Genomic DNA, 14575 nt, shown 5'->3' with positions numbered 1-14575 from the left:
CTCCTTCAAGTACTTTTGTCCAAAGATGTATCACGACGTGGCATGCTTCACCAATGAGTGCTATACATGCCGCAAATCTAAGTGACAAGCTCAATCTCATGGTTTACATATGCCCCTTCCTATCATGTATCAACCATGGGAAGATATTAGCATGGATTTTGTTCTTGGATTATGTAGGACTCAAAATAGCAAGGATTCGGTATTTGTTGTTGTGGACCGATTCTCTAAAATGGAACATTTCATCCCATGCAATAAGATATATGATGCTTCACATGTTGCAAATATCTTTTGTAGGGAAATCTTGAGGTTACATGGAGTGCTAAGGACAAATGTGTCAGACCGTGTGATACGTCTCCAACGTACCTATAATTTTCGATTGTTCCATGTTGTTATATTATTATTCTTGGATGTTTTACAATCATTTTTTATATTAATTTTATATCATTTTTGGTACTAACCTATTGACTTAGTGCCCAGTGCCAGTTGTTGTTTTCTTCATCTTTTTTACATCATAGAAAATCAATACCAAATGAAGTCCTAACGCAGCGAAACTTTTTGTGGATTTTTTTGGGGCGGAAGACATCCAGTGGGCCAGGAACACACCTGAGGAGCTCCGAGGGGAGCACAACCCACCGGGGCACGCTTGGCGTCCCATGCGCGCCCCGGTGGGTTGTTCCCTCCTTGTTGCCCTCCCACACCGCCTCTTTGCTCTATAAATACCCCAATATTCCAGAAACCCTAGGGGAGTCGACGAATTATCAATTCCGTCCGCAGCAGAGTCCAGAAACACCACATCCAATCTAGACACCATCACGAAGGGGTGCATCATGTCCATTGGTACCTCTCCGATGATGCGTGACTAGTTCTTTGGAGACCTACGAGTCCATAGTTAGTAGCTAGATGACTTCTTCTCTCTCTCTTGACTATTAATACAATGGTCTCTTGGAGATCCATATGATGTATGTCTTTTTGCGATGTGTTTGTTGGGATCCAAAGAACTTTGAGTTTATGATCAGATCTATGTTTTTGTCCATGGAAGTTATTCGAGTCTTCTTTGATCTCTTATATGCATTGTTGAGTATAGCCTCATATTTCTTCTCTGATATTTCGGTTTTCTTTCGCCAACTTGATCTATTTATCTTGCAATGGGAAGAGGTGCTTTGTGATGGGTTCGATCTTACAGTGCTTGATCCCAGTGACAGAAAGGGAAACGACATGTCTGTATTGTTGCTATTAAGGATAACAAGATGGGGTCTATTTCTACATAAATATATCTTGTCTACATCATGTCATCATTCTTATTGCATTACTCCATTTTTCCATGAACTTAATACACTAGATGCATGTTGGATAGCGGTCGATGTGTGGAGTAATAGTAGTGAAACCTACGGCCCCCAGGTCTCTTTTCATCATATTTGCCTTTGCGATTTATTTTCCTTTGCTTTTATTTTCATATATATTAAACCAAAAATACAAAAATACCTTGCTGCAATTTATTTGTTCCGCGATCTATTTATCCTATCCACCACTTTTATCTCATGTTATTTGCCTATCTTGAGGCACCGTACCCGAAAGGGATTGACAACCCCTTTTACAGGTCGGGTTGCGAGTATTTGTTATTTGTGTGCTGATTTTCTTTACATGGTGTGATGAGGTTATCCTACTGGTTCGATAACCTTGGTCTCATCACTAAGGGAAATACCTACCGTCGCTATAATGCATCATCCCTTCCTCTTTGGGGAAATACCGACGTAGTTCTAGCAGACATCAAAAGGAATTTCTGGTGCCATTGCTGGGGAGGATCTTCAACATGAACTAGGTTCATAATCACAAATCTCATATCCTCGCAATTTACATTATTTGCCATTTGCCTCTCAGTTTCCTCTCCCCCACTTCACAAAAAAGTGCCATTTTTATTCGCCCTTTTTTTCGTTCGCCGTTTCTCGTCAGATCCATTGTTGTGTGCAATCTTTTTGCGTCATCATGATGCCTTAAAGAAAATATTATGATGTTCCTTACCCAAATATTTTTCTTGAAATTGATAAAAGAATTAAGGAATATGTGACTACACATTTTGAGCATAATAAGTATTTTACTGAAGAACTTCAAGAACACTCCGTTGTGTTAGAGGCTATAACGTAACAACTTGAAGATATTAGTAGAGAAGTTTGCAATCTCCAATCTAAGTATGGTTTTGGTGAATGTTTGTTGGGAAAAATATATGATGTACAAGCTACTTTAGTCAATCAAATGGATGCCAAACCAATCTCGTTAGAAAATAGAAATGATGATCTTAAAATGATTGGCATTTCTTCTATTGATTCTTTGTTTAGTAAAATTAAGATTGATGAAAAACGGACTAGAGAATAGTCAACTTTAGTTAGAAAGCGTCCCTATGATTCGGAGGTTGAAAATCTTGTTGAAAATTTTGATAAAAGAGGGTTTGAAGAGGTCAAGACTTTTTTTTTGACTAGGAAGTGTGGGGTAACACCTCCACAGCATTGCAAAACTTTATTACTCAGGAGAAACAAATACAACAACTGATTACAAGTGGTACTCAAAAAACAGAAACTAGGCTACAATAAACTAGATTACAAGGGGGGGGGGCAGAAATGCCTTACTACACTAAACCTTAAGGGGGAAGGAAAGAAATCCACTTGAGAAGGTCATCCTTGTAAGAAGATTTTATCCTGTATTGTAACAAAGAGATATCATGCCTAAAGGCACCTCTCCACTTATTAAAGCTGGCCCTCTCATTTCTGAAGACTTTGGCATTCCTAATGATCCAGATATTCCAACATGCAGTGAACACCACTTCAGAGAAAAAAGGTTTATCAAATGAATTCCTAGTCTGAATAACCAAATTAGACATTGAGTCTCCAGAAGACCAATCAATCTGTATGTAATTCTAGACTCTAACACTGAAATTGCAGTTGAAAAAAAGATGATCCCTGGTCTCTCTGGCCTTCAAGGGGCAGAGTCTACAATGCACTCCATCCTCCATGTGCCAATGCCTTCTTTCCACCATATCCTTTGTATTTAGCCTGTCCATGATGACAATCCAAGAAAAAACCTTAATCTTGATGGTACATGAAGATTTCCATATCCAACAGAGCAAAGGGTTAAAGGTTTCAGACTGGAAAGTGAGGGAGTAAAACATCTTGGCCCTGTACTGCTTGGTGGAGTTCTGCCAAAACAACACATCCTTAGAGCTAGATGCTCTGCTGTGAGAACCCATTAAAGATTGGATCAAACCCAACTCCTCAAATGCCTGAGCAGACAAGGGTAGATGAAAATGCTGAAGAATATCCTGAGAACAGAAAAACTCTTTGACCGAAATCCATGGGTCCTTAACATATGAAAATAATCTAGGAAAACCTTTATTGGGGAAAAGAGACCTCATAACCAAGATTCCAGTTGTCTGACCAGAAGAGAGCAGTGTCTCCCTCATTAATGTGAACCCAAGAGCATTCCCTAAAACTAAGCATAACTTTGCAAATATCCTTCGACCAGAAAGAGCGACAAGCAGATGTTCCCTGGGGCACTATACCATGGCAATAAGAGTCCAAAATGAGAGACACCCATGGAATATCCTGTCTATTGAGGAAGTTACTAGCATATTTTAGGAGCAAGGCAATATTCTACACCCCCAGATTGAGGATACCAAGTCCACCACTATTTTTTGGTCTGCAAATAAGCTCCCAAGCAGCAAGGGAGGGTGCTGGTTCATCCCTATGCTTTCTTCATAAACAATGCCTCTGGATTCTCTCCAACCGCTTTAGGATTCCTGTAGGAATAGCCAAACTACACATAAAGAAGATGGGCATGGAAGATAAAGCAGAGTTCAAAAATTGCAGCCTCTCCCCTTGATTGAGAAAAGAAGAGCTAGTAGTCATTCTTCTGTCCATATAGTCCACAAGTGGCATAAAATCCACCATTTTGGACCTTGTGGTTCCTACTGGCAACCCAATGTAAGTGAAAGGCATTTTCCCTATTTGGCAACCAAAAGCAATAGCCAGATCACTCAACACAACAGGATGAACATTTATGGGGATGAGAAAGGACTTATGATAGTTGACATCAAGGCTAGTGGACTGAGCAAAAACTTGGAGCATATCTTTCAAAGCCAGAAGTTGTGTCCTATCAGCAGGTAAGATAATGAGGGTATCATCTGCATATTGGATCACAGGGTAATCCTGGTGATGACAAGGGATAGGCAAGTGTAGAATTCCTCTTCTAAACATGTCATTGATAACTATTTGCAAAAGATCAGCAGCTATAACAAATAGAAGTGGAGAGACAGGATAACCTTGCCTGACCCCCCTTTTTGCAGACAAATTTCCTCCCAGGGACACCATTAAGAAGAACTGAAGAGGTACCAGTGGCCAGCAGTTGCTTCATCCAAAGAATCCATTTCTCATTAAACCCTTTGTGCCTGAGAATTTGAAAAATAGCTTCATGTTCCAATGAGTCAAAAGCTTTTTCAAAATCCAACTTAAGGATAACAATTGGCCTCCTAGATTAATGACACTGATGCAGGTACTCAAATGTCCAACCTAAACAATCCTGAATGGTTCTGCTCTTAATAAATCCATATTGGTTCTTGTGAATGCACTGCAGGATCACCTCTTGAAACCTATTTGCTGCCATTTTAGAAAACTTTAGGCCCATACTAGTAAGAGAAATAGGCCTATAGTCTCCCACCTCCTTAGGTGTGAGCTTTTTTGGTACAAGAGTAATGTAGGAGTCATTGATATTTTGCAAGACAGCAGAGCCCTCAAAGAAATCCTGAGCTAACTCATAAAAATCCTGACAGATTATGTGCCAGCATTTCTTGAAAAAAAGTCCATTAAAACCATCAGGGCCTGGAGCTTTATCCACAGGCATATGCTTAACCACTTTATCCATTTCATCCTTTTCAAAAGGTTTGGTCAGAATTTCTAGGCCTTCAATAGGAGTGATGAGAGCAGAGAGGTCAAAACCCATGACAATGCCTCTTGAGGTACCCATTCTATTTTTTAAACAGTTCCAGATGATCCCTTCCATTTGGGAATGATCATCAACCACAGTACCATCAGGTAACTTGAGACTTGCAATTGAATTCCTCATGTGCCTTTTAGTGGCCATGGCATGAAAAAACTTTGTATTTTCCCCTCCCACCTTAATGTACCTAATAGTGCACCTTTTTTCCAATAAAGAAATTTCAAATGTAGCAGTTTCTCTAGGTGCACTTTGACAATTCTTCTGAAATTGGATTCTTGAATAAATAGAGGTCTCCACTCCTCTAATTCATCCAGAAGAAAAATACCATGATTACATTTGTCAATCCTAGCATTCATTTGCCATATTTTGAGACACATTCTCAAAGACATAAACTTATCAGCAATCCTAGTAGTGATGTGCCCCTTCCTAGAAGGAAAACTCCAAGACTTGGCAACACAATCCATAAAACCATCCAATTCTAACCAGTAGTTTTCAAACCTAAAGATATTTGACATGAGGATGGTAGTTTTGATGGAGACAACACATGGGACATGATCAGATGCAGTCCTAGCAAGGAGGGGGGGACTTCAGTCATAGGATAGTCAGATATCCAATCTATTGAAGTAAAAAAACCAGTCTAATTTCTCAAGAAGTGGGGTGTCTTGCATGTTTGACCAAGTAAAAGCTCTTCCCTTAATGGGTAGTTCAAGAAGGCCCAAATTCCCAATGATCTCATTAAAAATGAACATGTCATTTAGATCTCCACCAGGTAAATTCCTATTATCTATGGATCTAATGAAATTAAAGTCCCCTAGAAGCAACCAATTCTCATCAATAGGAATACACAGATTATATAGCCAAGTGACAAAATTATGTCTGGCTTCACCCTGACAAGGCCCATAAACTGCAACCAAAGTCCATTTCTCATTGTTCTGTCTGGACACAAACTCAACAACCACAGCAAATTGTTGAATCTCAATTAGTGTACCAATGAACACAGAAGAGTTCCAAACCACAAGAATTCCCCCAGAAGCTCCCAAGGAGGGAGAGCAAGCAAAGCTGTCAAATCTCTTAGGGCAGAAGCTTTTAAGTGATCTAGAATCAAAAGAAGAGCATTTGGTTTCCTGCAAACAGGCAATAGTACACTGACTTTCATCAATTTTCGCCTGACAGCTCTCTGCCTTGCCTCAGAATTTAACCCTATAACATTCCAGCACATAACATTCCAGTTTCTACAAAGGCTACTCATTAAAACATAATGAAATTAAGTCCACAAAGCACATAGCACACAATGCCATATGACCAAAAGAGCACATAAATGTCTGCCCCAGCACTATTACATAATAGTTTGCCTGAAAGGATAACCAATAAAAGGACAGGTAAAGAGCAAATTTAGGGGCTTGCCAGACCCAAACCCAAAAGACCATACTATGCATCTGCATTAGAGGTAGCAGCATTAGGTGGATTCACCATAAGTGCATCCACAGATAGGAGCTTGGAATCAATCTCCAGCTCTCTCCCAATTGCTTGCACACAACTGACCAGTGTAGCTGGTGGGATCTCCTCCTGGACTGGGTCATCTGGCATCTCAGCACTGAAAGGTTTTGCTCTGGGCATCCTTCTTTTGGGCTGCAGAGTGAGCTCCTGAAAGGTGGGCTTGAAACCATCCCTTTGGGCCAAGCTCCTGGTACATCTACAAACAAAGGTGTCCACAATGGGTGTAGGCGCCAACGTCTTGCGAGGCCTCCTAGCTTTTGGAGGTGCAACAATAGATGGAGCAGAAATCTGAGCTTCAGAATCTCCAGAGAACAACGCCCTAGCCACCGGCCTAACTGGCTCCTGGTCCTTCCAAGTTAGCATAGGTAAATCCATGTCTCTGAAGGCCAAATCCCAAATCCGCTTAGATAACACCACAGGCTCAATGGGCTGTAAAGAAATAGGCGTTGGAACATTCAATATAACAAGAGCTTGTAGAAGGTTTTCAAAAGACCTCCTCCACACCATTTCAGGTGGCAATGGAGGCCCAAAAGGAACCGCAGTAGGTAGATCAACTTCAGGAAAAATCAATGGAGGCTGATAAACCACAATTGCCCTGTTTTTAACATCATTTAAATCATGGGCCGGAACCAAAGTAACAGCTGGAGCTTCAGGCATGTCATCGTCAGACAGAATAACTGGATCATGAAGCTGATGAACAGCATCAGAGCTAGGCTGAGCAGACAAATCAATAACCATGGATTCCTGGTATTGCATACCAGGCTGTTCCTGTGGCTCATTCCAATTGCCCCAATTGTCATTTCCTACCTCGTTGACAGCAGGCTTCGAAGGAGGAGGGGGGACATCATTCCATCCCAAAGCTGGATAGGGAGGCAAATTAAACGGCGGCAAATCAGGGGAAGGCACCCCAGGAACCGGATGTGGATTGCCATTGATGGGCATCCAGTCTTCATCCTGCGGCATCTGCTCAGCAAAATTTGCACCCAAAATATATAAAGGCACCGTCCATGAGACCTGCGCACCGCCCCAAGCAGCATAGTCCATGAAGACAACATCACGGGGCACAAGAACATCTTCAGGGAAGGAAGCAAAATTTAGCGTCCGAACCAAATATGGATCATCGCTAATCCAGTGATGAAACTTGCCAAATGTGTTCACTGAGGCTCTGATGCAATATGTATTGCGAAGATCCAACGGAATGCCCAAAAACATAAGCAAACCTTGACGAAAACCTTGGGCTCCCCTGAAGGACTCCCCCTCATCGTGCTTCATGAAACGGACAAAACAATCATTGCCAAGCGGCTGCGGAGGAAGTTGAAATAACGGGAACCGAACGGCAGCATCTCTAAGGTCGAAAAGACACACAGAGCGAATCCAGGGTTGAGAGACCTAACTAAAACACCATGCGCTTGGAGCCACTGAACTACCTCTTCCCTAGCAGCACCTATCTGATCTAGCGGAGGGATCGACATTACCTAAGCAAGCATAAACTCTTCATGGCGACGCACAATTGGGATATGTGGCATCACAAAGGTTCTTGGCAGTCGATCTTCTCCACCGTCAACAATGTGGTGGCCAGCTGTAATATAGAGTAGAGGATCAAGATGGAAGTTGGCCATGGGGTAGGACCCTCATGCTCCGCCGACGGCGAGTGCAGCTATGGAGGAGGTGTAGCAGGCGGTGGTGTCGATGGAGTCTTGGGTCCGGGGCTGATTGGACTGGACGAGGCAATAAATGTGGAAGTGCAAGGGAGGTCCAAGTTTGGTAAATGCATGGTCAGAGAGATATTCTCGCTGGAATCCTCGGAAGTTGCAACATTAGCGGGTTTCGGTTGCCAAACCAAACCCAATATCCAAGCAAATTTGCTACAATCTTTTTTAATATGACCGATGCGACAGCAAGAGAGACACGATAGCTTGTATGTGCAAGCAGCAACAAAATGCCCCTTTTCCAAGCAAATCTGACATGTGTGAATTTCCTCTACCATTCCAGAAATTAAATTATCAAAATCTTTCCTGGCCTGCTGCAAAGAAGGAATATTTGATAGCCCAGAAGAGAGATTCTGCTCATCCCCATCCAACCGCCCAGAAAAAGTGTGCTCCTCCCGGCCCGTGGCACACACCGAAGATGGCCCAACATGTCCAGGTGTGTCCACATTCAAAGCACCATGATTCCCGCCCGAGACATGCCGCGTCCGATCAGCCATAGGCAGTAAATCTTGCATCGTTCCAAACGAAATCGAAGGCCTCATCAACGTCCACCGGAGATTCGCCGGCAAGGTGGGGTGAATGACAACCCGCTCATGAGGTGGAATAGAATAACCCGCATCTTTAGAGTTTGAATGCAATTTTCAGAAGCAGGATAACGATAACCACGACAAGCTGAATAGTTATGAAAGATTGCAAAAGATAATTTCTTGCCAGCCGAAACCCCATTTTTGAACGAAGACTTTGGAGGCCTCTTGTGCATGGCCAACAAACCAAGAGCGGCTCGCCTTTTTAAGGGACTAAAAATGATCCACTTAGTGTCACATTCCAATTTCCAGATCTTAAACTCACGACCCCAATTTGGGCCACCGTTACCCCAATGATCTAAGGCTAAGAATGATCATGGCTACTCCTTGCAAGAAACTTGAAATCCAAATACCTTATCCTTGATCAAGAAAATCATGAACTCAATAGCCGAGCCACCAAGGGGGGCCTCTAGGGCCGCCGCCACCGGATCTTCATTTAGACAAAAAACATGACGTCCAAAAGAGACCACCATGGTGAAGATCTCCGAATCCTCCAGAGGGTGCACCGAGAAACTAGTAGATTGAAAAACCCTATCTGAAAAAACCAAACCCTTGGAGAAGTCCAAGACAAGGGTGGATCCATCATTGGAACCCATGGGAGATGGGTTTGGACGTGTAGATATTAGAGCGCCGGAGAGATCTAGTGGAGAGGAACAAAAAGTTGGTGGCTAGAGGAGGAGATCACCGGGGGTGGTGGAGATCGACGGGGTGGGGGTGGGAGGGGCATGGTGGTGGAGAATCCAGTGTTGTCGTCGAGGTCATGACTTTAACTAGTGATGTGCCCACTATTTTAGATTAGAAAGACTTTAATTATGATAGTTTCTCTTCGATTGATTGTATTTCTTTGTTGCAATCCATGATAAATTCAGCCCACGCTTATAAACAAAATAAAGCTTTTACCAAACATATTGTTGATGCCATGATGAAAGATTTTGGAGAAAAGTTGGAATTAGAAGTTTCAATTCCTAGAAAATAGCATCATGAGTGGGAACCTACTATCAAAATCAAGATTAAAAATTATGAGTGTTTTGCTTTATGTGAATTGGGTGCTAGTGTTTTTACAATTCCGAAATCTTTAGGTGATGTGCTTGGTCTTACGAATATTGAAGAATGCTCTTTAAATTTGCACTTGGCGGATTATACTATTAAAAAGCCTATGGGAAGAATTAATGATGTTATTATTCTTGCAAATAGGAATTATGTTCCCATATATTTTTTTGTTCTTGATATTGATTGCAATCAGCCTTGTCCAGTTATTCTTGGTAGACCGTTTTTACGAACTATTGGTGTCGTGATTGATATGAAAGAAGGCAATATTAAATTTCACTTTCCACTAAGGAAGGGTATGGAACACTTCCCTAGAATAATAATTAGGCCACCATATGAATCAATCATGAGGGCATCTTATGGATCTAGAACCAAAGATGACAAAACTTAGATCCAACGCGTTCTACCTAGCTCGGGGCGTGAAAAAATAGAGCTCGTTGGGAGGCAACCCAACTTGTATATTTTTTCTTTTTGGTTTTATTTATGTTTTCAATAAATTATCCAATTATACCTCTGGTTAGTTGTGTTTCTGTGGTTTAAATTAGTGTTTGTGCCAGGCAAGGCCTTTGGGATGATTTGGGTGAGAGGTGATTTGATCTTGCTGAAAAACAGAAACTTTTGTGCTCACAAAATTATTTTTCATTTTTAACATAACAGTGTATTTGAGTAGATTCTTTTTTCAGAAGATTAATAAACAAAATTTTCATCACGTCCCAATTTTTCAGAATTTTTGGAGTTACAGAAGTATTTGAAGTAGTCAGATTGCTACAGACTGTTCTGTTTCTGACAGATTCTGTTTTCTTTGCGTTGTGTGCTTGTTTTGATGATTCTATGATTTTCTTTGATGAGTTTTTGCCATAGAAAAGTTGTAATACAGTAGATATAATGCAAAAATAGAATATGAATAGGTTTGCAACAATACTTATAGTAGTGGTTTGCTTTCTTATACTAACGGATCTCACGAAGTTTTTGTTGAGTTTTGTGTGATGGAAGTTCTCAAGTTTTGGGTGATATTATGATGGTTGAAGGAATAAGGATTAGCAAAAGGCTAATATTGGGGATGCCCGAGGCACGCCAAGATAATATTCAAGAAGTTTCAAGCAACTAAGCTCGGGGATGCCCCCGAGTGGCATCCCCTCTTTCTTCTAACAACCATCGGTATTTTACTTGAAAATATTTTTATTCGTCACACATTATGAGTTTTTTTGGAGCGTCTTGTATGATATGAGTCTTTGCTTGTTTTGCTTTGTTATTTAACTCTTGAATCCTTGCTGGACACACCTTTTTGATACAGCCAAAAATTATGCTATGCTTGCTCCTATGCTTCACTTAAATTTTTAGAGCCATGGATTTGCTCTAGTACTTCACTTATCTTTTTTAGCACGGTGTGCTTTGTTATTTTTGAAGAAATGCTCTCATGCTTCACTTATATTTATTTGGGAGTTAGTAAATTTTCTAAGAAATTCTCTCTTGCTTCACTTAGATTATTTTGAGAGAAAGAAATATTATGCTCATGTTCTTCACTTAAGTTTGTTTGAGCTTATCAAAAGCAACATATAAAAATAGTCCCAAAGTGATAGATATCTAGGGAGGATATAATAAAAACTTTCATGAAGATCATTGGAAAAAATAAACTTGATTCTTAGTAATGGCTTTGATATATGATGATATGATATGTGAGTCATGTTGAGTAATTGTGCTTTAGTAAGAATATTGATGTTAAGGTTTGTGATTCCCTATGCAAGCACAAAAGTCAATAATTATGCAATGAAATTTATATCCTACTTGTGGTGCATTATTCGGTGTTACTTATGCTTAATGCTTGGGTACAAGATTTCTCATTTCTTTGTTGGTCACTTCTCAATCTTTTTGCTAGCATTCATTTTGCACTAAGTATGATCACTACTTGTGCATCCAAAACCCTTTAAACCAGTTTTGCCATATGAGTCCACTATGCCTACCTATATGCGGTATTTCCATGCCGTTCTAAGCAAATTTGCATGTGCCATCTCTAATTTCAAAATAAATTTCTCTTTTGTGTGCTCTATCGCTTACGAGGCGGTGAGGGGTGGCCAATATATTTGCCATTCTAGATGTGTTATTCTCACGATGAGTATTTATTCACTTATCATTGCACGAGATTACGGCAAAGGTATTAGGGATGCCTAGTCCCAAAATGAAAAATGAATTTACTTTATGTTGTCAAATAATAAAATCCTTGGAAAGTATTGGTATGGAGGGCACCCGTGGATACAGACAAGCCATGTAAAGTGAAAGTAATGGTGGAAAAAGGAAAAACTTTATTTTCTGTTTGGGAACCGCCTATGATGTATCTAGCATGGAAAGTGTTGGGAGCTCTAAGTCGTTTTCGTTGGTGGGAAAAGTATGCCTCCCAAATGTTTTTATCTCTCAAGTTTTACTTTGAGATCCGGCACCTCAACAAATTCCTACTTTCCTCCACGAAGGGCCTTTCTTTTACTTTATGAAATTTTTATTTTTGAATTTGAGTCTCCACCTTCTCTTATAAGGCACCAACTAAGGGGCACTATGTTCGTATTTGAGCATTGGGTATAGCTAATATTCGAGTGTGTTTCATGAATGGATCAATGATTGAGCATAATGGGCTAGCGATAACTTGCTTTAGTGTTGATATTTTCGAAGACATGATTTCTTGTTGGTATGCTTGAGTATTAAAGTCTTCATGTCAAAACTAGACTATTGCTCTGAACCATATAAAAGTCGAAATGTCCATGCTATAAAGAAAAAAAAGTGATGAACATGTTAGGCATTATTCCACATCAAAAATTCTGTTTTTATCATTTACCTACTCGAGGAGGAGCAGGAATTAAGCTTGGAGATGCTGATACATCTCCAACGTATCTATAATTTTTGATTATTCCATGCTGTTATATTATCATTCTTGGATGCTATACAATCATTTTATAGTCATTTTATAACATTTTTGGTACTAACCTATTGAACAAGTGCCCAGTGCCAGTTGTTGTTTTCTACATGCTTTTTACATTGCAGGAAATCAATACCGAATGGAGTCCAAATGCAACGAAACTTTTTGTGGATTTTTTGGGGTAGAAGACATCCAGTGGGCCAGGAACGCACCTGAGGGGAGCACAACGCACCAGGGCACGCCTAGGGGCCCAAGCGCGCCACAGTGTGTTGTGCCCTCCTGGTTGGCCTCCTGCATCGCCTCTTTGCTCTATAAATACCCCAATATTCTAGAAACCCGAGGGGAGTCGACGAAAAATCAATTCCAGCCGCCGCAGAGTCTAGAAACACTAGATCCAATCTAGAAACCATCACAGAGGGATGCATCATGTCCATTGGTGCCTCTCCGATGATGCATGAGTAGTTCTTTGTAGACCTATGGGTTCGTAGTTAGTAGCTAAATGGCTTCCTCTCTCTCTCTATTGATTATCAATACAATGGTCTCTTGGAGATCCATATGATGTAAGTCTTTTTGCGGTGTGCTTGTTGGGATCCGATGAACTTTGAGTTTATGATCAGATCTAAGTTTTTATCCATGAAAGTTATTTGAGTATCCTTTGATCTCTTATATGCATTGTTGAGTATAGCCTCATATTTCTTATCTGGTATTTGGGTTTTATTTGGCCAACTTGATCTATTCATCTTGCAATGGGAAGAGGTGCTTCTGTTTTTATCATTTACCTACTCAAGGACGAGCAGGAATTAAGCTTGGGGATGCTGATACGTCTCCAACGTATCTATAATTTTTGATTATTCCATGCTATTATATTATCATTCTTGGATGCTATACAATCATTTTATAGTCATTTTATAACATTTTTGGTACTAACCTATTGAACAAGTGCCCAGTGCCAGTTGTTGTTTTCTACATGTTTTTTACATCGCAGGAAATCAATACCGAATGGAGTCCAAATGCAACGAAACTTTTTGTGGATTTTTTGGGTTAGAAGACATCCAGTGGGCCAGGAACGCACCTGAGGGGAGCACAACGCACCAGGGCACGCCTAGGGGCCCAAGCGCGCCACAGTGTGTTGTGCCCTCCTGGTTGGCCTCCTGCACCACCTCTTTGCTCTATAAATACCCCAATATTCTAGAAACCCGAGGGGAGTCGACGAAAAATCAATTCCAGCCGCCGCAGAGTCTAGAAACACTAGATCCAATCTAGAAACCATCACAGAGGGATGCATCATGTCCATTGGTGCCTCTCCGATGATGCATGAGTAGTTCTTTGTAGACCTATGGGTTCGTAGTTAGTAGCTAAATGGCTTCCTCTCTCTCTCTATTGATTATCAATACAATGGTCTCTTGGAGATCCATATGATGTAAGTCTTTTTGCGGTGTGCTTGTTGGGATCCGATGAACTTTGAGTTTATGATCAGATCTAAGTTTTTATCCATGAAAGTTATTTGAGTATCCTTTGATCTCTTATATGCATTGTTGAGTATAGCCTCATATTTCTTCTCTGGTATTTGGGTTTTGTTTGGCCAACTTGATCTATTCATCTTGCAATGGGAAGAGGTGCTTCTGTTTTTATCATTTACCTACTCAAGGACGAGCAGGAATTAAGCTTGGGGATGCTGATACGTCTCCAACGTATCTATAATTTTTGATTATTCCATGCTATTATATTATCATTCTTGGATGCTATACAATCATTTTATAGTCATTTTATAACATTTTTGGTACTAACCTATTGAACAAGTGCCCAGTGCCAGTTGTTGTTTTCTACATGTTTTTTACATCGCAGGAAAT

Source organism: Triticum aestivum, chromosome 4B, assembly GCF_018294505.1.
Source record: "Triticum aestivum cultivar Chinese Spring chromosome 4B, IWGSC CS RefSeq v2.1, whole genome shotgun sequence".
NCBI lineage: Eukaryota > Viridiplantae > Streptophyta > Magnoliopsida > Poales > Poaceae > Triticum > Triticum aestivum.
This window is presented reverse-complemented; position numbering follows the sequence as displayed.